This window comes from Callorhinus ursinus, unplaced genomic scaffold, assembly GCF_003265705.2.
Source record: "Callorhinus ursinus isolate GAN/ISIS: 27379988/994484 unplaced genomic scaffold, GSC_fseal_2.0 scaffold7, whole genome shotgun sequence".
Classification (NCBI taxonomy): Eukaryota; Metazoa; Chordata; class Mammalia; order Carnivora; family Otariidae; genus Callorhinus; species Callorhinus ursinus.
Window position 1 is genome coordinate 54,327,420 of NW_027397069.1, and position 27,533 is coordinate 54,354,952.

At 35.6% G+C, this 27,533-nt stretch overlaps 1 protein-coding gene across 13 annotated transcripts in view; it reads right to left on the bottom strand.

Annotated features, from left to right (window-relative positions):
• Positions 1–27,533, bottom strand: part of CAB39L (calcium binding protein 39 like) — a 112,821-nt gene that overhangs the window by 62,098 nt on the left and 23,190 nt on the right. For 6 of the 13 annotated variants that reach the window (XM_025874927.1, XM_073894583.1, XM_073894587.1 and 3 more), the window contains one exon: positions 9,090–9,285. The exons of 6 other annotated variants lie outside the window; for them this stretch is intronic. The gene's annotated coding sequence lies outside the window, so the exon portion shown is untranslated. Of the gene's footprint in view, positions 1–9,089; positions 9,554–27,533 lie in introns of those variants that run through there. One more of the 13 variants, XM_073894586.1, reaches the window with a different exon arrangement.

Below are 27,533 nucleotides of genomic sequence, written 5' to 3' on the forward strand. Positions count from 1 at the left end.
TCTTCCATTTCATTTATGAAGATATCAAAACAAATCTGTCAAATATTTTGGGAAAGTCCAAATACATTATATTTACATTAATACTAGTTTAGTTATCTTATTTTATTTATTGCATCCCCATGACTTATTTTTTTATAACTGGAACTTTGTACTTTTTGACCCTCCTGACCCATTTCACCCACCCCAACCCCTACCTCTGGCAACCACCAATCTGGTCTCTGTTTCTATGAGCTTATTTTTTTTAATTCCATTTATAAGTGAGCTCATACAATATTTTTCTTTCTCTGTCTGACTTATTTCATTTAGCATAATGTCCTCAAGGTCCATCCATATCGACAAATGGCAAGATTTCATTCTTTTTTTATGAGTGAATTAATATTTATCAGAGAATTACACATATAAAGCACATTTTCTTTATCCATTCATCTGTTCTTTTTTTTAAGATTATATTTATTTATTTGAGAGACAGAATGAGAGAGGGCAAGAGAGAGCATGAGAGAGGGGAGGATCAGAGGGAGAAGCAGACTCCCCGCTGAGCGGGGAGCCTGATGCGGGACTGATCCCAGAACTCCAGGATCATGACTGGAGCTGAAGGCAGTTGCTCAACCAACTGAGCCACCCAGGTGCCCCTATCCATTCATCTATTGATTGGCATTTAGGTTCTTTCCACATGGGGGTGCATATATCTTTTCACATTAATATTTTTGTTTTCTTCTGATAAATATCCAGAAGTAGAACTGCTGGATCATATCATAGTTCTATTATTAATTTTTTTGAGGAACCTCCATACTGTAAGGGTGGGTTCTTAAGGAAAGAGCATCACCCTTTGATATTAGCTAGGTTATATACAGTGAGCTTCAAGTGAGTCATCACTGGTCCATATCCATTCTAAATCTTGAAATCCTTCTATCATGGCCAAAGATAAAGTGCTGAAGGGTAGAGACAAATGGAACGGCAGAGACCTGAAAATGGTGCCTTCTGGGGATAAAAGGGTAGTAGGAATTTTTCCATAAAGTCTACTTCAGATTTTTTAGAATATATGTCATATTCAGCAAAGCGGGAAGCAGGGACAGGAGAATATGCCATATTAAGTCCAACAGACTGACACTAGAGGAATGCCTCTTAGAGACTGAAAACTATGTAGGCTGTGCATACCAACATGCCCTCTAGCGTAGCGTGGACAGTGGGCCATGCAGCAAACAAATGTCCAAGGACTGACACTACCCTGTGGTACTTTTCCATTTTCAAGCGTGAGTAAACAGAATAAACAACAAATAATGTAGGTTCTATTTAAAAAAAAAAGAGAGAAAGAGCAGCCCAAGAAAGAAGAGAAATGCCTTGTAGACTTAGACAGGAAAGGTTGCTTTCAAAATTAGTTCTCTGTAAGAGACAGAACAGACATAACTGACAAAAAAAGAAAAGGACTTAAACTAAAAGCTGGCCCAGATAAAAGATCAAAAACCAATACATATACACACATACACAGATAACACCCCAAATACAGCACGGTAATCCAAATCTTCATAGAGCAGAAATGACCCCATGGAAAATTGACTAAGAATAACTGAAAGGTAAAAAAATAAATCAGGCTACATTTATTCATTCAAAAAATATTTACTGAGCACCTATAAATATTTATATTACAGAGATATGGAAAAGATAAAGTTATCCTATAAAAACAGGCATCACAACAATGGGAGGAGGTGGAGGAAGCCAACAAGAATGAAAAATCTAAAAAATGAAGCAGAAGCAACAGAGATGTAACAGCTTAAGCAGAAAAAAGATCTAAACCTAGTCACTTAAAGAGCTCTTCTAGTTGAGATTAATGGCGACCCCCCTAAATTCAATGTCTTGTGGCTTTTAAAAGAAACAAACATTATACTGTCAAAGCTCATTCCTACAAAATGACCTTAACAACAACAAAGGATAAAAATCAAGTTGCCTTTGAACTTCCATAAAACTAAATGTCATCAGAACAAAGAGAAAACCTACAGAGTTCTGAAAGAGAGTCTATAGCCTCATAATTGAATCTATAGCCAACATATTTATGTGTAAACAGATTATGTATGCTTACTAAAAATTTTATAAAAAGAAGAGATGGAATCAAACCCACAAGAGTTCAAAAAATAAATGCTAAAAATCAGAAATAATTCTTGAAAGGAAGCCTTGATATTGTTGGTAGGACATGTGGGAGGGTGAGAATCTACAATTATCATTAATTCATAGGGAATAAAAATAAGTAAGAATTCAAGTTAAAAAGGAAACCACCCAAAAGTCTCCAAGAAAAGAAGGATGGAAATAATAGCATTATAGAAGCAGAAATTAACTGAATCAGAAAAGTAAAAGAAAAAGAATATCTCTGGTAGCTATTTGGTCCCTGTTTCTCATCGTGATAGACTTGTCTGCTCTACTTCCCATCCCACCCCACCCAAAGGGTGGGAACATGACCCAGGCATAGCCAGAGTATTCCTTCCACTGCCCTGGCTACAGCAGTTGGCTCACAAGTGGATTGTGACACCATCAAGTTAATCAAAATGCTTCAATAGGACTTTTCCCTTAGGTATTTTAATTTAATTAAAATATATGGGGCAGGGTGCCTGGGTGGCTCACTTGGTTAAGCGACTGCCTTCGGCTCAGGTCATGATCCCGGAGTCCCGGGATCGAGTCCCACATCGGGCTCCCTGCTCAGCAGGAAGTCTGCTTCTCCCTCTGACCCTCTTCCCTCTCGTGCTCTCTATCTCTCATTCTCTCTCTCTCAAATAAATAAAATCTTTAAAAAAAAACAAAAACAAAAACAAAAATATATGGGGCATATAGAAGAAATAGAGAACAGCATAACAAGTTCCTGTGTATTTACCACCCAGGCCAAAACACAAAAAACAACCGAAGCAACCCCCTTGGTACATCTCCCTGATTCCATTCCCTCTGGCTTATACTAGTGGGAATATTACTTGGACATTAATTTAGAATATGGATCCAGAACCCTTAAATGTTCACAACCTTTGATTTAGTAGTAATTCTTGTTTCTGGCAATCTGTCTCAACAAAATAAACTAAAATAAGGGTTATCTTTGTAACATTTTTTTTAATAAATAAGTTTTTTTTTAAGATTTTTTACTTATTTATTTGAGAGGCAGAATGAGATAGAGAGAGAGCATGAGAGGGGAGAGGGTCAGAGGGAGAAGCAGACTCCCTGCTGAGCAGGGAGCCCGATGTGGGACTCGATCCCGGGACTCCAAGATCATGACCTGAGCCGAAGGCAGTCGCTTAACCAACTGAGCCACCCAGGTGCCCATCTTTGTAACATTTTTAAAAACATTTTACCATCCCTGAAATTTAGGTGTTTCTTACAACTGAGGGTATTTTACCTTAGTTAGCAAGTTTTTTCTTTCTTTCTTAGTGCTATACAAAGTATATGACTTAGAGCCAATGGCTTCTTAGATTTGATGAAATGCAGTCTTTGGCTATGAAAATGTTTGCAAAGAATGTGAAATAAAATGGAAATGTTGTTAAAAACATTACTCCATACTATAAAACTATTTAAAAGCAAACAAAACACAAGTACACAAAACCTATGCATAGAAAAAATAATTTACAAAAGTTAATGGTGATTGTCTCTTGGTAATTGGCTTATGGATGCTAAACTTTCTTTTTCCTTCAAATTTTCTGGGTTTTTTTTTTCTGAACTTTGTTTAATAGGCCATGCAAATGCTTTTATAATGGAAACACCTTCTCATAAATATTTTTAATGACTAAACAACTGTGTTTAAAGTTCAAACTGTGGAATATCTGATCACCATGTCTTTTCAAAGCATTAGTCAAACAAATATGATTTCTGTTACTTTGGCTATGAAATTTCATAAAGAGTAGAACTTGGCTCAGAATCTGGAGAGAAAGCCAAAAAAAAAATAATTCAGCTCTGCTCCCAGGGAACTCAGGCCCCGTAGACTTTGTAGTAGATTTTGGCAGCATTCCCTTTTCTAATACACAGTAAAATATTTCATATTCCTAACTTATGTGTGAGCGTCATTAAAGATGGCCCAAATTCAATCACTCGAGTGAGTCATCTGAATATGTTCAGTGACATAAGTGCAGAGGAGTGTTTATAGGGGAAGAGGAAAAGGGAAGCTAGGAGAAAAGGTCATTTGGGACATTCAATTCCCTTGTTTTTATTTCTTAAAATATTTAAAGAAAATAAATGTCTATCTCTAAATGGCTAATGAGTATTTCCAGGCCTTTATGTTTAACCTCCAATTGTACTGTTCAAAAATAGTTCTAATTTCAAAGGTTTCCCACAAAAGTTTAAGAGAGTGAGAAATTTATCTCTGAAGCCAAGAAAAATCTCAAGATTTCCATAGGTAAAACTATAAAAAGTAACCAAACTTGGGGGTGCCTGGGTGGCTCAGTAGTTAAGCATCTGCCTTCAGCTCAGGTCATGATCCCGGGGTCCTGGGGTCCTGCTCAGCAGAAAGCCTGCTTCTCCCTCCCCCACTCCCCCTGCTTGTGTTCCCTCTCTCACTGTGTCTCTCTCTGTCAAATAAATAAATAAAATCTTTAAAAAAAAAAAAAGTAACCAAACTTCTAACTCACTGTAACAAACCCAACTCAAAAATGAGCCTTCTTCCCTTCCACATAAGTTTATTTTACAATCAACAATGAATGAGAGAGGAACATTTCCAAAATTTTCTTGGAGCTTGCTAATTTAAACTTAAGGCATAAGTACCTTCTCTTAAACTAAAAAAAATTAAAATAAACTTAGCACTACATTAAAAAAAATCACAAAAGTTCAGGAAACACCATTCTTTTATCTGCATTCCAAATAGAGCTCACAGATAGAAATGATATAATCAAAGTGCATCTGTGGCAGATAATTGGGCCTGTAAGATTCATTTTTAAAAAACTAATGAAATGCAGGTTACATTAGTGTATATATTTGTCAATATTCATTAAACTATTCTCTTTAAATGGGTGCATTTAGGGGTGCCTGGGTGGCTCAGTCATCAAGCGTCTGCCTTCGGCTCAGGTCATGATCCCAGGGTCCTGGGATGGAGCCCCGCATCGGGCTCCCTCCTCAGTGGGGAGCCTGCTTCTCCCTCTCCCACTCCCCCTGCTTGTGTTCCCTCTCTCACTGTGTTTCTCTCTGTCAAATAAATAAGTAAAATCTTTAAATAAATAAATAAATAAATAAATAAATAAATAAATAAATAAAGGGGTGCATTTGATTTAAGGTATATTTTAAAACTGAAAAAGTATACCTACAGGTTCTACCATATTTGCGATATCCAAGTAGTCACCTCTCCCCCCACTGACAATGTCAGAATTTAGAAATGCCTTCACAGAGATAATAAATTACAAAGCACATTATTCTAGTTATACATGTTATGACACCAAATCCGTTATAGAGCATATATGTCAAAGTATCATCCAATCAATGTCTTCTATCCTTTAATGATTCTATTTTTTTTAAGATTTTATTTATTTATTTGAGAGAGAGAGAGAGTGCGAGCGAGTGAGCAGCAGAGAGAGAAGCAGACTCACTACTGAGTAGGGAGCTGGATATGGGGCTCGATCCCAGGACCCTGAGACCATGACCTGAGCTAAAGGCAGCCATTTAACAACTGAGCCACCCAGGCACCCCAATGATTCTATTTTTAAATACATATGCTAAATATAATTAGAAGGCACCACAATTAAATATTTCACTAGAAAACCTATAGAAATGAGTGAAAATCTGTAGACAATAAAGTATAAATAAGGACTTTCGCTGATCATTCTTTTTCTTAGTTCAAAATGACTAAGAATGATTTTGTTTTTATCAGTTTTATTAATACAGTGTGAAGGAGATCTTTACTAAAAATGGACAATTTACATAGAAATAGAAAACTTGTGAGAAGTTTTAATGCATCGTCATTCATCTGGAAGCCTCGGTAAGACTTACATTGGAATAAAAACTCTTTTATAAGAAGAGAAACCCATGTCCTTGGGAACTACTCCTGAATTCTAATGTATTGTAACTAGTGAAATAATTTAAAAATAGAATTAGTACATGAAGTTAGGAAGACATACAACTGCTAATTTATTTGTTGTTATAAATAATACTAGACATAAATAATTACATAATTATAATTATAAATAATACTAGACTACTATTCCAGGAAAAATCACCAGTAACTCCATTCATTAGGTTCATAGTGATTCTGCTGACAGCTCCAGTCACTTGTCAGAGCTAAAATTTTCTACATCTACTAACTATTAGTGATTGTCAATGAGTGATAATTCTAGATTAGAATTTCACAATCTCAATTTATAGCAGAGGTCTGAAGCTAGGTCAGTGTTCTCAAAAACCAGTACTGTAATCAAAGCATCAGATATCACTGAAATTCACAAATGGTTATTCTTCACAACAGAATTATCAAAGGAAGCACAAAATTCACTTTTTTTTTTAGTCTTTCCTATAAGCACATACATATTATACATAAGAGTCATCAAATTTTGGTTAGATATTGTTCTTGTTATTAAGACAAGGATTATAGTTTTGAAATAGAACAAAACGTATTTCTTGATCAAATGGAAGTTTTTCTGCCACTAAAAATCATCTAGTATAAGTGTACTCTGCATTCATTCTACTATTTCATTACATATGTTTATTACATTACCAACTTTTACATTTTGTACTAGAGTACTTTAGAGAAATTTTTAGGACCACTGTAACTAAACTTAATTTAGATAGACCTAATTTCAGTTTTCCAAATAGGCCACATTTCTTCATATGGGTCTGAGCACACTTATGCAAATACATAAAGTTGACACCTTACTTCAGAATGTCGCATGTACTCAAGATACCAAGCTTGTAAACTGCCTCCTTCATCACCATCCCTGCTCATTTGGGATGCCACCAAGTCATACCAAGGTCTTCCCTTTTTCTCTTAATAGTTAGGCCGATTCTGCACTTCTATTGCTTTGTTTGTGTCTCACAATTCAGTCAATCCGTATCTTTCTCATAATCAAAACCACGTGCCCCTAAACCCCTTTCCTTTTTTGGACATCTCAGAAAAATGACTCAGTTTCTGCTTTTCTGAACCAAAGAAAAAGTTTAGTCCTCATCTAGTAACTATTTATTAGGTACCTACTTATGTGCCACTGGACTAGACTTCAGAAATGGGTGATAAACATAAAAGCAATGGCTAGAAATAGGCCTAGAGCAAGGAAAATAAAAATCACGAATTGTAACATGAGATTAGATCTCATACAGGGTGTGCAATCAACCTTGGAAGCTCTTTAAAGTACCTAGAAATCCTGTTTATAAGCATCCTTCCAAAAACCCATCCATCTCATTAAATTTGCTTTTCTTCAAGCATTAATGTCTAGGATAAATAAAAATGTTTTATTCAACATAATTGTTTTTACACTTGGTTTCGTTACTAGAATTGGTTTCCTACTATTTTTCAGGGTGGCAATGGTTTTTCTATAGTGTGACTAAAATAATTCTTTGGCTATAATAAAAGTCAAACAATCATTTGTTAAATTATTTTCCAGGGAAGATAGGTCCCAAATTCCCAACCACCCACTCACAATAACCTCTGAAGTACAAAACATTTGTAAACTGGGAATGACTTATTCTTTACTGTCATATTTACATTCCTATGGGCTTAAGAAATGATGCCACCACTAAGGTAATACCAATGACTTAATAGTTTAAAATAAGAAAATTATTCAGATAATTGTGAAGCTGTGTGCAAATCTTCCATTGGTCTAAGACCGAGTATAGGAACTTCTGCAAAGAAGAAAAGTTGTCTTGTGATATTATCTTTATTTTATTTACTTTTGACTTTAAGTGTAAGATATTGGTCTGGAAAAGCTTTCCCAAGACCAGCTGAGTTTCTTCTTATACATAGGTGAAAGGCATTAAAAAAAAAAAACAAAAAAACCCACAAAACAAAACCTGTTCTACAGGCTTCTGTACACATAGAGGAAATACAGCCATTTTATATATTATGTCCAGGGTATAAACCCTTTCGATATGTTTACTGACACTCTCTTGAAGTTTTCATTTCAGTTAAGTTGTTCTGCTTAAAGGATTCACTTGAATCACTAACTAAGGACATATTTTTTTATGCTGGCAGAGAGTAAATTAGAAACTGCTTAGAATGGTACATCTCTATGCAGTGACTCAGTTTAGCAGCTAACAATATATATTTCCCTCCTCCCACAGAGGAATGATTGTGTGTCTTCCACTGATGCCTTTAAAAAGACATAAAAAATTAGTATACAATGTCCTTTGTTAATACTATACAAATCAAGTTTCTCTTGGAATGTGAATACATATTTTACAAGTTTATTTTTCTTTTCTCTGCTGTATTGCTTGCATACATATATGCATCTGGCTATAACAGTTCTTTAGCAGAAAAACAAGGTTATATGAGAGCCTGGTATCAGCTATAAGAACAAAATAACTGTTTGAATCCTTAATTTGAAATCCATGTACATTCATTTTGTATCAAATGGTAAATTTGATATGTAAATTATCTAATTTTTATATTCATTACAGAACTTTGAAAAAATCATGTGTCACTTATTGGATCTAACAGAAGCATTCAATGTTTAAATTATATGTCCTTTTAATTAATGGTTTCATTAACACTTCTATTTGAATTATGAGAGAATGGTATAACTTATAATAATTGAGAATACCAAACATCACAACGATAATTTTAAATCTGACAATAGACAGAGGTAACTTTTGAATTTTCATGCCTTTGAAAAGGAAACATGAAAAATAGTATACTGCCACTATTTTATTTTTGGAAATTCTTTGTAAATAAAAACCCATTTCCAAAATAAGATATTCCATGGACAGAATAGTTGGTAATGGTTCAAGTGCCTTAGGCAACAGAGAAGTATTGTTTTGTAGTTGTTGTTTTTTTTAAACCTCTCCTAGTAACAGCAATTCATCATGCACAAAGAAACAAGGTAACAACATGATTTAAAATGAATATATAAGCAATAACTATAAAACCTCAATGAAAACTGAAGTTTACCATATTAATTCCATTTCTATGAACTGGGATAGATAACCTGGCTGATACTTACCGAATGTTATAGAAATGTCCAAGCTTGTTTAAGCAACAAAAAGTAGACACATGGTGAGGTGCTGAAGACAGCTCTCTCTTGGGCTCAAAGCACTTTACATGAAGTAGTTTTATCTTCTGTTTAACAGACGGTGCCTCCTGTTACCAAACTGCTGCAGAGAGGAGTTTCCACAATCCCGTCTTGACTTTTTCTCTCTCTTTGAAGAGTAACAGTTACCACCGGGAAAACGTTAGCAGAAAATGATCACTTGAACACTCGCACAGGGCAGCTGTAAATTTCCACTCTCTTTGCTTGCTCTCAGATTCCAAGCCTTGCCTGTCTCTTAATCTGTCACAGGCAGTTCTGTTTCTGGTCAGACCAGCTTGCTTCTGCTTTCTCCTCTCCCTCTCAAACGCTCTCTTTTAGATACATACCACACAGTAACAGCTCCCTCTTTTTCTTCCTCCCTCCCAACTGTGCGTCACAAGAATGTGTGTAAAGCAATTAAGCTGAGGCAAACTGGAAATCTTTCTCCCTCCCCCCCAAAAACGTCTAGGGATAAACACAATATTCTTCTCACCGTATTTTTCCCTCTCAGTCCTACAGTTGCTCATGTATGGAGTTTGGTCCACAGATTAAAATGGCCTGACAATGCTTTTTAAAAATGTAAATAAAAGTTTCTAACAAAGGTGTGTTGATAGTGATAATAATGGCTTCATTTACTAATATGTTAGTTTCTCAGAAGATGCTGATTTCCAATCATAATAAAAATGTAGCAAGGAAATATTTAAGTACCATGAATTTAATCTTCAGATTTTAAAAAGCAAGATTTTAAAATTAAAGTATTTATAATTTAAGTGTGTGAAAGTTTAATGTATTTTAAAATATGGCATATTTTGAAACTTAGATCCAACATTTGCAGTTATAAAAGGGAAAATTACAAAGAACATAGAAAAATACTGACACCAAAAATATCAAGTAGAGCAGCTTATACTATTTATGTGCAAACCAAATATGATTACTTTGTTTAGAAGTCCTCCTCTCTCCACATACACACACACAAACATTGGTCAGGATGCATAATACCTCTTCAGTGAGAATTTAAAAGGCTTAGGAGTATTAAAAAAACTTTTTTCATTATTACACATGTATAATTAATTATAAAGCAAAATATCTTAAAATTATGGATCTCTGAAAAATTTGAGAATGAGGAATTAGGTAGAAAACTGAGTGGGATGGTTGGTGACGACAGGCTTAGATGGCATTTGTAGAATTCTCTGGAATTAGGAGGCAATGTACTCAGCTTGGAATACATGCTGACCCTGTGAGAATGCTGGTCAGAGCCTGCTTTACAGCTTTCTGTTCCAGTCCCATAGCCCCAAAGACTTTCAGGTTCTCAGTCTCCCACTATCTATTTCCAATCAAAATTCTCAGGCTCCTCTTCTGATGACAGATCTCTCAATTACAGAACTGATAGAAGTTAGACCTATTATGTTTTAGTCTTATTCTCTGCAGAACTAAAGCATCCCTAAGAATATAAGCTTAAATAAAGTGCAAGGCAAAAATCTATAAATAATTGGTTACTACCCTTAAGAAAAATAAGCAAATAAATAAAGCTGGGCTTTATTTCTTAATCTATATATCATGTGTTTAATATATATTCCCTAATATACACATATATTTATTTAAAAATATGTACTTAAGGTGGTTCATTTAAAGTGACTTTTATTTATTTATTTTTAAAGATTTTATTTATTTACTGAGAGAGAGAGAGGGAGAGAGATCATGAGGTGGGGGGAGAGGGGCAGAGGGAATCTCAAGTGGAATCTCAAGCAGACTCCACACCGCGCCGGAGCCCAGAGCTGGGAGCCGGATGAGGGGTCATCTCACAATCCAAGATCGTGACCTGAGCCTAAATCATGAGTCAGGTGCTTAAATGACTAAGCCACCCAGGTGCCCCTAAAGTAGACTTTTAAAACTTAAATATATTATAAGGTAATTTAATTCTTAACACCTAAGAAATAGGCACCAAAGAAGACTAGAAATTAGTCTGCCAATTATTCCTTTAATTTGTAGTTCCGTAAAACTTAGAGTTTTATTTCCTACTTAAAATAAATATTAAACAGATATTATCTTAAATCACCAGGGGGTGATTAGTAGTAAGCGCCTTGTATCTTCCTGAGTCCAAGATTATACTCAAAGTGTTCTGATATACCTGAAGAAATTCAGAATTAGTAAGGATGGTGCTTAGAATAACTACGAGGTTAATTTTTTTTAAGTCACTTTAACACTGGAAGACGTTATTATCAATCTATGATTCTAAGGCACAAAATAAAGACAAGGTATTCAAAATATACACTAAGACTGATGACACATGATTGTATGTGTTTATATTTGATTTCTACCAAACACCACTTTTTTAAATGCATGCAAATAAATCACAAAAAGTGACCATATATTAACCCACAAAAAAAAAAAAATCAATAAATTTCCAAAGGGGAATGGTACAAGCTTCATCCTCTGAAAACAAGATGAGAAAACTAAAAGTTATTTTTAAAATATTTAATATATAAGCAAATATGCTTTAACCAACCCTATTAATACTTGAAAATTTAAAAGTACCTTCTTCTAAAAATTATTTGAAAAGAAAAATTAAAAAGTACAATTATAGTGGATTGTAGTCTGTTTCAGGATATGATGAAGTAATAGGGACTGAATTTACTCTTCTGTTTTACATAACTTAAAAACTGGGCAAAATATATAAAACAATGGTTTTTAGACACTGGACACCAAGCAGCTCAGCCCAATAATCCCTGAGAAAAGGGAAAAAAGGTGATTATTGCCCCAGGCTGCAGAGCAGGAAGGGGAGTCCAAACAGAGCGTAGCAGTCTTCCTGAGTTAAAGAGACAAGGTTGAGAATTCAAGAAGGCCAATCTGACTAAAATTCACAGGGCGGACTACCAGAGGGGAGAGTTGCAAAGCGTCCCAGAGATCAGCAGAGGAGTCTCTTCAATTCTTCATCTGAGAACTGATTAGCATATCTGTGAGAAAACTCCAAAGACAGGAAAAGAACCAAAGGAATCAGGCTGAAGAATTCGCAGTATTCACACAGGACTGGAAATAGTTCTTGTTCCCAACAGCCAGAGTGAAGAAATCTCATAATATATGGGAAACTGGGTTGAATACTCTGAAAGATACTGCCTTAGCAGTGAGACCAAATTAGCCCTAGATTAAAAGTTGTCTGGTCCTTCCTTATAGACTTTACAAATTAAGTCCAGAAAGGATAAAATTCTTTCCAAATAAATTAACTGCCTCCTAGAGTAGAATTCAAAAATATCTAAAGGCATTTTTAGAAATCTAGCACACAGCATAAAACTCATAATGTCTGGCATGCAGTCAAAAATTACTAGGCATGAAAAAAACCAGGAAAATACAATAAGCCTTTTAAATAATAAATAATAAATAAGCTATTTCTATGAGTTAAGGTACTAAAAGCAAATTTATTTATTGAGAAGACTTGTTTTCCTTTTTGACTAGCTAGTAAGGTATAGAGTGATCGTTCATAACATGCAAATATGCAGTTTTCCACCAACGCTTCCTCCAAGAATTTTAGTCTTCACTGATGATCCTTGCCTAAATCAATCATTTCATCAGGGGTTAAAAACTGGTCATTTAAAAAATTCTGTTCTTCTTTCTGCTATATTGGCTGACTTGTTTTGTAGAGAAGAGCTTCTCCTCAACTAGACTTCTAATTGAAAAAGAATGATAATGGCTTCCTTTAATTACCAATTTTGAGAGTAACAGCTGGTAACATTCTCTTCCAATGATGGCAAATAAAAGATTATTTTTGGTAAGTCTTTCTCTGCTTTTGAATATCATTCAAAATGGTTCATAAATCTTTATATATTCAATGTTTCAATAAATTACAGGCATTATTCTTTTTGATGCCATCCTTCTAGCTTGGGTTCCCCAAAAAAGTTGGATCTGAAGCAAAAGCCTTATGGAATATTATTTTTAAAAGTAATCCAATTACGGGGCACCTGGGTGGCTCAGTCGTTAAGCGTCTGCCTTCGGCTCAGGTCATGATCCCAGAGTCCTGGGACTGAGCCCCGCATCGGGCTCCCTGCTTGGCGGGAAGCCTGCTTCTCCCTCTCCCACTCCCCCTGCTTGTGTTCCCTCTCTCACTGTGTTTCTCTCTGTCAAGTAAATAAATAAAATCTTTAAAAAAAATACAATAAAAGTAATCCAATTACAATGAGCAGGAGTGAGGGACAAGCGGAATAAAGCAAAGGAGGGAGAGCCAATATGACAATACATTACCAAGCTGGCCACCTGTTTAATCTGTCAGATTGAGCCTCTTAGAAGCCCTTTAAGCTACATTTCAGGACCACCACTAAGGTGGGAGGAGAAAAGGGAGGAGAAAAATTTACCCACTGGCTTCATTTTCCATTGATCAAAGGCTTTCCCAAAAGGTCATTTATTCCCCTAACACTTGAGTTTAACTCCTCTGTACTTCCAGGTTGCACATGTGTGAGTCTTCCCTATGGACACTGCAAAAAGCAAGGGGCTTACAGAACAGCAGGAAATGAAGCAGTGTATGGTTATGCCTACACAAGAGTTTGCACACAGCTGAAATGAGAAAAGTGAATCCTAGAGGATATGCAATGATATATAAGAGGTATCTGTAATAATTGTGCAAATGTTCCCAGATTTGGACAGTGGAAGTCCTTTCAAGATACTTCTTGCATCCTTTTGATAGAATTTCATTAATCTTTGAATTTTTATTGCTTTCTAGTTCAACAGAATGTCCCAGCCTCACTTTGTATTTACTCTGTCCCAGATCTGGAATAAGTCATTTCTCAGGGAGCCCTAGTGCTTTTTAGTGAGGTTTGGGTACCCAGGCATACTCACTGCTACTGACATGTCACTGCTTCCAGACCTTTCAGTGATCAAAGGTAGCAAATAAGTTTTAAAAAGTCATTAGTTTATACTGATATTTCAATTCTAATTTATCATTACAGAATTTCGACTCTATACTTTTTTTAAAATTTATATTCATTTTCTCTTACATAAAAATTTTGGTTCACATTAACACAATGATGTGTTTGTCTTTCAATATATCTAATATAGATTCAAAATAACAATGCCAAAATTTCTAACAATAAAACTAATAAATGAAGTTTAAATAATTCTTGGCAGTTAACTGCTAATTTAACTTGTAAGGTACTGGTAAGCATACATGACTACCATTACATTAGAGAGTTCTAACGTCAAAATGTTAAATTAGTTTACCTGTTGCAAAATCAAAACTTCTATTTTACATTGTTAATTCACAATTGAGAAATTTCCATAGAATGAGATTTTAATGTTTTATTATTAGATGGAGACTTTAACAACCCTTAAGTAATGTAGTTCCATGGAGCTGTCTGCTTGAGAAAGCACAGAAGAAAGTTAAAAATGTAAATGATACATATAGATCAAGCTGTGGCCAATGACATCATGGTACACTAATAAGCAATGATTCTACAGTAATTCAAATACAAAAATGTGGTGGAAAAAATTATTTATCACTATGTGTGATAGTATAACTATGCAGAATTCCAAATTACCTCCTCCACCTTAGCAGTCATATTGACATTATTGAGTACCCTAACACTTAGATTCCATCTTGAAATACTGCATCACTTCACTAGTTCTAAGTATTGTAACTAGTTACAGAATTTTTTAAGGCACATTATTAAATTGATTAGTCCATCAAGGGGCTCCTGGGTGGCTCAGTTGGTTAAGTGTCTGCCCTTGGCTCAGGTCATGATCCTGGGACGCTGGGATCCTGGGATCAAGCCCCAGTAGAGCTCCTTGCTTGGCAGGGAGTCTGCTTCTCTCTCTCCCTCTGCCCCTCCCCCATGCTCTCTCTCTGTGTCAAATAAATAAATAAAATCTTTTAAAAATAAAGATTTAATAAAAATAAAGATTTTATTTATTTATTTGGCACACACACACAGAGAAAGCACAAGTAGGGGGAGCAACAAAGGGAGAGGGAGAAACAGACTCCCCTCTGAGCAGAGAGCCCAATGTAGAGCTTGATCCCAGGACCCCGAGACCATGACCTGAGCCTAAGGCAGATGCTTCACTGACTGAGCCACCTAGGCATCCCAATAAATAAAATCTTTTTAAAAAATTGATTAGTCCGTCAAAATAACACATTGGTGGTTTAAAAAGTTTACTGTCAACAGTAACAATAATTGACATAAAAACTGGTTTATCATGTTCAAAAATATCAAGATCCTAACATGTAAAATACTAAACACAAATATATGTTTTTATGCTTTATTGGCAATTTAGTGGCATCTATTGGACTAAATTATTGCTAATTTTACTTTATTGGTTTTAGAGAGTTGTTTATGTTTAATGAATACATTTGTTTTTATTTACATAGAGAAGCCATAGGAGAAAGTTAACAAACAATCGGACTGCAAGTGAAAGACCCAATGCACATAAGTTTAGCAAAAACAGAACTTAAGGATCATATAACCAAAGAACCTAGGGTTAGATCAGTGGTTATCAGCTGGGGAAGCATTTAGTGGGGAGAGGCCAGAGATGCTACTGAACATCTTAAAATCAGAGAACATCCTCTCTCCTAACAAAGAATTATCCAGCCCAAAATGTCAACAGTACCAAGGCTGAGAGACCCTGGATCAAAGCTAACTTCAGCCCACGCTTAAACAATGTCATTGGAGCCCCTTGCATTGCCTTCTTTGGTGCTTCCTTCATTCATAGTTGGGCTCTTCCTCTATGGTGGCACAGATTACATGGCCTTGGTCCCCATGATCTCAAAAGAAGCGAAGCCCTTGGGCCTCTCTTTCAATAGCTACATCAAACCTGAAAAATGACTTTGGTGCTGCTAGTTCAGGTAACCAACTGTTAATAACCATATGCATAAGAATGGGGTACACTTATTAACCAGCTTGGCTTCTGAGTGTGTAGCATTACTGCAAAGAGATTGACAGGTCTGTAAAGCAAAGTGAGAATCTCACTATGAAAGAGCAACTTCAAGGCAAGAGTCATTAAGTGAAATGTTGGGTGAGATTATTTTGCATTATGATTGAACTTCAAAGCATATGTAGTTGGATTCACTCAGTTACATTTGTGTATTATATAAAACCATTCCATAAAAAAGTTCAACCTGGTTGCTCAGCATCCACACCTACCCTTTTCCTACATCTATACTTTCAACGATGGCCCTGACTAACATTGGGCAAGGTTTCCAAACAGTGTACTCACCCTTGCTCAAACTTGTTCACTGCCTCCAGCTCCAATATCTCCGTTGAGTATATGCTTCTCAATCAAGTTTGAAGCAGCTCCTTAAGGTCTATCATCCTATGGCTCAATTATAAATTTAATCCCCCCACACCAAGACATCTAATAAACAAGGCAAAGTAGAAAAAGAGACACCGGCAATAAAAACACCTGCATGAAAAAAGGGAGGTAAAGAAACATCAATTCATAATACATATGATACTTTGCTGGACAGGAAGAGTAAGCTTCCCTGTCTGGGAAGGGAAATGAGTTCTTTAGTTACTAAATTGATTGCCCCTGATTCTAATCTCTAATCTCTGGGAGAATCTCCCCTATCAACCCCAAAATCATACTGAGAAGGTCATTGCAGATGGTTCCTGACTGGGAGCTTTCCTGCTGAAGCAGTCCACTTGTTTTGGAATCACATGCAGGAGAATGGGAGTTTCCAGGGAATGGGAAATCATATAAGTCTTTATTTCTTAGACTTGAATATTTTTAGATTTTTATTTATTTATTTTGAGAGAGTGAGAATGAGAGAGAGAGAGAGAAAGAGAGAGAGAGCACATGAGAGGGGGGAGGGTCAGAGGGAGAAGCAGGCTCCTCGCTGAGCAGGAAGCCTGATGTGGGACTCGATCCCGGGACTCCAGGATCATGACCTGAGCCGAGGGCAGTTGCTTAACCAACTGAGCCACCCAGGCGCCCCAGACTTGAATATTTTTGACAATACAACTGTCTTAGATTTTCTTTGACTTTAATCATTTTGCTTCTTGCTTTCTACTAACCAAAGTCAGAAATTGGTGAATCTGGACTTGTTACTGTGATTTTTTCTCTAACTGGCTTCAGTGCTCTGTCCATTACTCAAGCCCCCAGGTCAAACTGCTTCTTCCAAACAAATGAGGGTAAACCTTCCCCCTTAAAACTAGCATGCATCCCAATAGACTGCTTTGCATTCTGGGGTTGGCCATTACCTTTGCCCAAGGGAGTAGTAAAAGATGCTTGGGTCTTCAGGCTTCTCCTAGGTTCCAATCATATCTTTTCTTTCTAATCATATCTTTCATACCTTCTTTTTTTTTTTTAAGATTTATTTATTTATTTATTCATGAGAGACAGAGAGAGAGAGAGAGAGAGGCAAAGGGAGAAGCAGGCTCCCAAGGAGCAGGGAGCCCGATGTGGGACTCGAACCCAGGACTCTGGGATCATGACCTGAGCCGAAGGCAGACGCTTAACCATCTGAGCCACCCAGGCGCCCCTCTTTCATACCTTCTTATTGTATCTTCTCCTAGGTTCTTTCATATCTTTCTCAACTTTCTGCCTCCCTGCTTTTGCTCATAATAATTTAGCTTGGGCCTGTGATCACACTAGAGAGATAAAAAGCAAGGAACAGTGGGGTTGGAATTCAATATTCAAAAATTTCATCAAAGGGGCGCCTGGGTGGCTCAGTCGTTAGGCGTCTGCCTTCGGCTCGGGTCATGATCCCAGGGTCCTGGGATTGAGCCTTGTGTCTCAAGCCTTGATTCTCCCTCTCTCGTTCCCCCTGCTTGCGTTCCCTCTCTCGCTGTGTCCCTCTCTGTCAAATAAATAAATAAAATCTTTAAAAAAAATTTTTTTTCAAAAATTTCATCAGAGACTTTTTTTAGAAAAGGTAGGAACCCAATAAAAATAGTAGTTTTATGGGGCGCCTGGGTGGCTCAGTCGTTAAGCATCTGTCTTTGGCTCAGGTCATAGTCCCAGGGTCCTGGGATCGAGCCCCGCATCGGGCTCCCTGCTCAGCGGGAAGCCTGCTTCTCCCTCTCCCTCTGCTTGTGTTCACTCTCTCACTGTCTCTCTCTCTCTCTCTGTCAAAATAAATAAATAGAGTTAAAAAAAAACAGTAGTTTTACATATGTTAAGTGGTTAAAAAGTACATAAATGCTACAATAAATATGACACTGTACCTTGAAAAAGACTGGGCACTTGCTAATGAAGGTGGGTGTTAGAAGAACTGAAGCTTGTGAGTTATTTTGAAATACTGAAAATAGGGTTATCTGAAATCAGCTGGAAAGTTTTAATACCAAATGTGGATGGATAGGACTCATAACACGTGGTACACTGAGGTTGCTGGTAGGTGTCTGAAGTGTGTGCATGTGTACATTGTGTGTATTCCTATGTGGCTTGGTTTAGCAGGGTGGTTTTTGCATAAAGCAAACAAGAAATGTGTATCATGCTCAAATTGCTCCCTAATATATCAATCATGTTGGAACACATTTGTTTCAAAACAAGTGTTATAGAGGAAATGACTATTACTTTTACCATTATAAAATGCATGTATATGTATATGCATATAGATATGTATGTGTTAGAGTACGCTAAAACGTACTGTATACCTATTGCTGCAATTTTGTTAATTTGAGTAACTACAGATCTTTGGTTTTTTTAGTGGCATTTATCTCTGTCTTAACCTCACTTCTTTTCTTCACTTCTCATTCACACTTTTCTTTCTATGTTTTTCTCCATTCCCAAAGACCACAATATAAATACAAAGCATCACAACTACACCTTCAGGTAGCCCAGAAATTACATTTGATTTATTCTTTAATAGGCTTTAGCCTTTGATAACCAATAAAGGAGCCCCAAAGCAAAGAATCTGTTTAAAGTCTTTAGTAGCTTGTCATGCTACCCATACACCATAGATATCTCTAGTTCTTCCTTCTCATAATTTCCATTTTGAACATTATTGACATTGTGGCCTTGCAAGTTGTTTAAAGATATTCAAACTGCTTTCATAAAAGCAGAATATAGAAGAAATGCTATAAGAGAAATGCTTTAGAGATTGCACAGAAATCTCAGTTTAATTGACAGAATGGAAAACACATTTCCTGTTGTGCACTTGAAACTAATATAACGCTGTTATGTCAACTATACTTCAATAATAATAAAGATTTCTTAAAAACCACACCCACATTTCTAATTGTACACTAACTGCTAATCCTTGGCCAAATTCGGAAATCTTTAAAAGGTCTTCTAATTAACCTCAACAAGATAACAAACTCAATTATTCTGGTTTCTCTTTCACTTTCACTACTGTGTTGCCCATCTCCTGTTCTTTTTTTTTTTTTTAGGAAGGAGGAAGCTGAATAACAAAAATTAGGAGACATCCTTCCTCCTACTGGCTCTATTTCCAAAACACCAGAGTAATCTCTTAAAGCTGAGAATGTCATGGCTCTTCTCACTTTTCCAGCACCACTCTGGCCCCCTGCTGGTACTGAGCTGAAGTAGCACCTGCAATATTTAGCCCCAGCATTAAGATCTCCTATACCAGTTCAAGGAGGGACTGCTTTGTTTCCCTAATGCTAGGATAGTATAATCTACAGCTCTATCTATCTAGCAATAAATAGACATAGATATATAGCCTCCGAAGGCCTTTATGTGATAAGCTATTCTGAATATTCTTCAAATATCAAGCGGCTAGTCTCTTTGGTATTAGGCAGTCTCTTTGGTATTAGGTCATAGTCTCTTTGGTATTAGGCAGACCTAGATTTGAATGAAAACTGATTGTGTATAAGTATTTTATATTTAAATTGGAGATAACAATATACAGTTCCAGGACCAGTTGTGAGGGTCAAGTGAAGTAATATACATATGTGGCTGGCATTTAATTAAGCACTAAATGTTAGACATTTCTCTACTCATATAATAAAAATTCTAGCACATATTGAAAATATATCAGTCCACTTGTGGTTGCCCTGTCACTACTCTGGAATGAGACAGATCCACTGGAGGACTCACAAGCAGTGTGTCATCAACCTTATTTATTAAACACTTAGTAGATACAAAGTGCAATACTAGGTGCTCAGACACACATACCCACATACCAATAAGCCATTAACTATGTGTTTAAGGACTTTTTAATTTGCCTTATATACGTACCACACCAAAATAATTCCACTAAAACAATTTTGGATGCAGCATTTTAGAAAAGCATGGGATAGGGATAATACAGAAATCCTGGATTTTAGCCTAGCTTCATTATTTGCTTGCCTTGTGCCCAAGTCAATTAACATCTCTAAGCTTTGTTCTATATATTTAGGTAGGAATATTCCACCTATCTCTCACAGGTTTATGGAAATTTTATATTACAAAGACACATTAAGTAAATAACTAGACAAATTACTAAACTAGAAAAGTAGTAAAATGGAATGGGTTTAAAAAATAAACTCTTTTTTGTCTATGACTTAACCCTCAAATCAAACTACAAAAACTTCCAGAAGCCACTATCATTGGCTCTACCACAACAGCACTAAAGGAACAAGGCAAAAAAAAATGTCTACCTCATATCAAATTATCCTAACCAAAAGATATAGTTGAAGTGGTGACAAGGGAAACGGGACCAATAAATATTAGCCAACTGACCTCAGTAAAAAATTACAAGCAATCTCAAATGTTCTAGAAGGGTAAATTTGAAATTAATAGTAAATTACCAAGGAGATGCTCTATAATAATGCTTTATTTCATATTCAATTAATCCATAACTTTTATTTCAACAAATAATTTTTGGGTAGTTTCTACGTGACACAAAGTAGTTTCCATAATGAACTTCAATTAATATCGTCAGTACTTTCAGGGTTGCTTTTAGCTTATATGATGCTTTGGAAAGAGTCAGAAAAAGGACAGCTGCAGTCAAGCAGATGCATAGATTAACAAGCAAATAGAACCTTCGTGTAAAGAACAAGTAACCCACCCTCCAGGCAGATGCAGCCCTGCACCAGCCTGGCACATATTTTGGTATGGGGAAGGGGGAATGTGAGCTGGATTTCAGGCCCTACTCACTCCCTTGGCAGGAGTCTTTGGACAGTACACAAACCATACAACTAAATGAAATAGCCCTATATACTTTATAATGGCAAGGCTCTGTTAACAGCTTTCTATCATTTAAAGGTTCAGGGCACCTGGCTGGCTCAGTGGGTAGAGCACGTGACTCTTGATCTTAGGGTTTTGAGTTCAAGCCCCATGCTGGGTGTACAGACTACTTAAAAATAAAATCTTTAAAACAAAATGTACGGGATTCATTCATCCAACCATCTGAGGGCAATACGGTCTATGAGGATATAGGTCGGAAAAAGGAATTTATATTCTAATAGGGGATATAAGACATGTACCAAAAATAACTATAGTGTAAGACAAAAAGTTATGAATCACAAAGGAAAAGACCAATGAAATACCATAAAAATTCAGATGAACCAAAAAATATGTATATCTTAAAGAATCAGAGAATGTTTCATAGAGAAGGTGGCACTGGAACTCAGTTGTGAATGATGTGTATGATTTGGTCATGTGGAAATAGGAACAGAGAGGATTAGGAAGTGCAAGATGTAAATAACAAACAGTTTAGTTTATCAGATGCAAATGGTATGTGAATGGTAGTAGTAAAAAAAAAGGAAAAACAGGTTGGAGTCAAATTATGGAGAGCCTTTAATAGTAGGCTAATGAATTTTAACTGTTAATTTGTGGGCAAAGAGGAGCCATGATGTGATCAAAATTCTATTTCATGACCATGAATTTGGTGGTCCTTAAGAAGAATCAAAAGAGCAGAGAAACAGTAGGTGATGAAATCAAAGGCAACTGTAGTAGTCCAGGATGACAGTGAAGGTAACTTAGCAGGGGAATGAGAGGAATATGAGTATCAGAGACAATAGGTTTGGTAACTGAATAAATGTAAATGGTAATTAAGAAAAGAGTTAAGATGACAGTGAGTTTCCTTGTTTTCCATGTGAAAGAGTAGACTGGTAAGATCTTAAAAGAAATATGGACCACAGGAGGAAAAAAAATTTTATAAAATAACCAGTTGTTTGATATGTAACGAGTTTGAAGTGCCAGCAAGGCTTCTGGATATAGATGCTTATAGGCACTTGAACATACAGAACTAGAACTTGGAGAGAAAACAGAACCAGAGCAATATATTTGGGGGTCACCCATTCTGCCAATGGAATACAAAAGAGACCAAAAGAGAACCAAGGACAAAACTTTAGGGAGCACCTACAGGGAGAGAGAGAAAAAGTAGTGACTAAAGAAACGGTAGTTAGAGAGAAAAAGTAGTGACTAAAGAAACGGTAGTTAGAGAGGAAAAGAAGAACCAGAAAAATATACGATCCCTATGACCAAAAGAAGAGAACTTCAAAAACGTGGAGTGTTCAACAATACCAAATGCAGCAGAGTAGGGATGAACCTCCTGCCTAAACCTATCATCTAACTTCTAAGACCCTCTTTCAATTCTTAAAAAGCAAAAGTATTAGGGGAAAAATGATCTTCAGAAAACCACTAAAAACAAGGAAAGGGATCTCTTAAGAATTCATATTCCCCTAAAATTCTAAAAGACACAGGCTGATAGAGAGACCAAAGCCAGGCTGGGACCACCAGAGCATACCGCAATACAGTAAGCATAAAGCAGGCAGAGCACTCCAAGGCAGTCTTCCTTGGGAAACTGGTAATATTAGCTCTGATCCAGGTAGCATGGCTCAATTACCATGCCTAGAAGACTGGATGAGAGGTTGGAGTCTTAGTAGTGCCAAGACACACAAAAGTCAAGGACAAAATTAGGAATGTAAGAGGTTAAGGATTGGAGGCACAAGTATATAATACTAGTGTCTGATAAGGAATGGAAGGAGAACTTGAAGGGCTAAAGAAAGGGGGTTTTGTTTGCTTTTTCTTTTTATTTTTTAAACTTCGAATTCTCAGTAGATTGAGTGGGACAGATACGAGGGAGATGCAAGATGAGAAGGGGATAATCGATAGGGTGAGATTCTTGAGCTCATGATGGAAGAAAGGACCAAGAATGTAAGCGAAAAGTTTAATATCCAAGAAGAATGATACATGTTTTTCTAAAATAAGAAGGAAAGATAAAAGTTTGAATAAAGAAACTGTCAAAAGTAAAGACAAATGGCATTAGGGAGCACAAATTTGCTTTGATCTTCTCAGAAAAGGACTCAAGGTCATCAGAAGAGAATGAGGGTAGAGTAATACAATGTGTCTTTGAGCAGAGTAAAAATTGATCTTATAAAAAAACATATAAATATAGTAAGAATAAAAGCTAAAGGCTATAATTCATGTATACCAAATTCTAAATTTAATAGTTATAATTCCACATCTTTCCAAAAAATATAACCACACTAAGTGAAATGCAGGCTATGATTTTCTTCCAACTTCTCAATTTAAGAAATAACAAAGGATGAGGTAAGAAAGAATTAATGGAATCCTAAGATGCAATATATAACCAGCATCATAACCAACAAAAATGGGCTTAGTGCTATAACCACTGTTAGATGGTAATAATTCTCATGTTTCTCTGCCCTTCTTTGCTGGATCTGATTTCTGTTTTCTCCATAGTTGATACTTCCGTGAAAACTTCTTGCTTGAATGAGGTAAGAACACAATATATCTTTTAATAAAAGAACCACCCCACCCTGTTGAGAGCTAATACACATTTCCCCTTATAAAGTATGTCATCTTCCAGTTTTCCAAGTTTTTACAAACTCTCACTTTTCTACAAATTATTGAAATCAGAGCTAACAAAAATGTTATGTTAGAAAATCACATTATAAACCTGTTATAAATCTTTAAAAGTACAATTTGTGAGCTGGTGCTCTGGAGCCAAGAAGAAAAACGGGATCTAAAAAGAACACAGAAAGGACAAAGAAAGAAGTAGACTGAGTAAAAGGACAGAAAACCTTGAGTTATAAATTAAATTACTCAGTTTAAAATGTCAAGGGACCAGCCATCAAAAAAAAAAAAAAAAAAAGAAAGAAATCTTGCCATTTGCAATGACATGGATGGAACTAGAGGGTATTATGCTAAGTGAAGTAAGTCAATCAAAGAAAGACAATTATCATATGATCTCACTGATATGTGGAATTTAAGAAACAAAACAGAGGATCATGGGGGAAGAGAGGAAAAAATAAAACAAGATGAAACCAGAGAGGGAGACAAACCGTAAGAGACTCTTAATCATAGGAACCAAACTGACGGTTGCTAGAGGGGAGGGGGTGGAGGGATGGGGTAACTGGGTGATGGACATTAAGGAGGGTATGTGATGTAATGAGCCCTGGTATAAGACTGATGAATCACAGGCCTGTACCTCTGAAACCAATAATACATTATATATTAATTAATTGAATTTAAATAAAAAATGTAAAAAAACAAATAAAATGTCAAGGGAAACTAGTCTCAAAGTATCTCTTTCTACGTGCTTATGAAGCATGTTAATAATGGAAAGTACTTTTAGACAAGATATTTAATTTTCAGATTCAAACACGGCCATTTATGGCAAATAAACACATAGCATTTATAGTAAAACATATTCAGGTACTTTATCGAATGGAAAAATATCTATAAAATTAGTTCAGTAATTATAGTTGGATTCCATTACCATAACTCTGAAGACATACAAAACATGATCTGGAGTAGGAAAAATAATTACAAATCTATTCATAACTATTAATCAAAGAAAAGAATCTTTAATAAATGCAAACACAAAATTGCATCTTGTTTTACAAAACAAGCGTTTACTTTTCTTGCTTTACTGATTCTTTTAAAATGTATCTTTTTGCATTTTGATTTCAAAATAATGCTCATTGTAGAAAAAAAATCTATTTTACATGCTTCTCTATTGTTTGAAAAATCTCCTGCCTTCCTCTTCTCTAATTCCACTCCCCAAAGTTAACCACTGTTAACAGTTTAGTTCTTTCATTTTTTTCCAAACACAGACATGATTTGTTTAAATAATACATGGTTTTATTTTATTTTTTTTTAAGATTTTATTTATTTATTTGAGAGAGAGAATGAGAGACAGAGAGAGAGCGCATGAGGGGGGGAGGGTCAGAGGGAGAAGCAGACTCCCCGCCGAGCAGGGAGCCCGAAGCGGGACTCGATCCCAGGACTCCAGGATTAAATAATACATGGTTTTAAAAACTGGTTTCATACCATACATTCTGCTTTATAAGTTATTTTTGTTTCTTAATAGTAGATCCTGGTTTCCTTACATGCCAGATTTAGCAGAACGACTTCATTCTTCTTAAGAAGCTGCTGCATGGTGTTTCCTTAATATTGGTGCACCACAATTTATTTAACCATTTCTCTATATGCAGACAGTCAGGTTGATGCTGCTTCATTTTTTTCTTTCCTATTTTATAATATTTTCAAAACTTATTCAGGGATAATGTAAGCATAAAATAGGATCTGAAAATCACAACACTAGTTCTCCTTTGAAAGAAGCTATAAAATGATCATCTAATAGTAATAAACTTTTTTTCATTTTAAAGAAAGATCTTGGCTTTTCATAGCTGATAAACATATACAAAAGTTGTCACTGTTTTCAATAGTGTTATATCAATAATTCTAAAGACTTAGACATGCAACTGGTTTTCAAACTAACTACACATTATAGCCTAATTCTCCACTATGCAATTACATTTAACAATTTTTTATTGGTATTTTTACAAGCCTACTGTAGTACCACGCTCTCTAAAGAATTCAAAAGCAGTCTGTGACAAAGGACCTGCCTTCAAGGAGCTTACAACTCTTGGGAGAAAAAAACACAACAACCTAGTTATCTGTACAAAATAATTACACGAGAATATAAAGACTGAAGAAAATGTAAAAGGAAGAGGAAATAATCAAGGGACCAAGTATCATAAGCTAGAATATAGATATTACCTAGTCAGGAGAGAAAATGGGAATTTAGATGCACTTTGAAAAGTACTAGGATTTGGATAGTAAGATAGAAAGAGGGGGAAGATATTTCCAGTAAGGGGAAATGTTTTAGCAAAAACATGAAGACTGGAACGAAAGAAGAAAGAAAAGGAAATGGGAAAGAAAGCTAGGAAAAAGGGAGAAAAAAACCATGGTTAAGAGAAAAACATACAGGAAACATTGTTCAGGAAATCCTCCAATAAACTTCTACATCTCACTGGCCTGAAAAGGCTAAAATGGCTCCCCCCAAGTGCAAAGGAGCCTAGAAAAAATGAGTATCTGGCATTTTTCAGCCTCAATCATGAGAAGAAGTCATGAAAGTGGGAGGTTTGGTATGACTTTTGCATAGACAATACTCTGCCACAAAAGTTAAGTAAAAAACATAGTAAAGATATATAAATTAGTGATCACAACTATGCTTTTTGAATATATATTCCTAAATTTCAGAAATTAAATGGCTCCCTTGGATGTTTGCAAAGTTGTTTTTAAGTTGATAGAAATTTAAACAAAAACCTTGAAATTAATATCATTATATAGCATTTTATAATATCAAAGAATGTTCATATAGATGTTCTTTACAAAAGCCTTGAAAAGAACATGAAGGAAATATTATCATAGTAGCTCCACTTTACAGATAAGAAATATAAAACAAATGTTATTACTATAGCAGATTCAGATAAAAAAACTGAAACTGAAAGGTTAAAAAGCTTGACTTGGATGCCAGCTTGTCGGTGGTATCACCAGGGTTCAGATCCTATGGCATTTCTACTAATATCAGCTATTTGGTTTTGTACAGCATTATATTTGAAATAACATTTGGTTAATTGTGATTTCAAAATTACTGTAATTTTGATCTTTTATATTTAAAAACATCTCCTTACTAGAAGAGATTGTTTTGTGAAGATATGTGCACCACAGATATTTTCTGAATAGATGAGTTCATGAATAGTTTTAATTCATTTTTGGTCAACTCCCACAATCAAGAATTATCAAGAATTTTGGCATGAATATTGCTTTAAAAGTTATTTTTAATAACCATTTCTCTGACAATAAAAAGGAATTCTTTCCCTCCCACAAATCAAAGTTCTTTATTTAGACTTCTTTTATTTTCATTGTTATTCATTAATTCTATGTTCATATCTGCTCAACATTGCTAATTGTGCACTGTTATAAAATAATATCCTCACAATTCTTCATATTTTGGATATATTTTCTCCTTTTTTGACAGCAAGTACATGGGATTTATTCTGAGATATCACACAACTGCCTAGTGGGCTGAATGTTTTTGCTGGGTGACTGGCTGTACTAAATGGTGATAACTGTCTAACGAATACTTTTTTTTTTCATTTTCCATTTATAGTAGTTATCACTTAATAATTCTCTTAGTTATAGCTGCCTCTTTTAGAAAGTTGCTTGATCTTAATCTGCACTGGTTCCACACCCTACTAT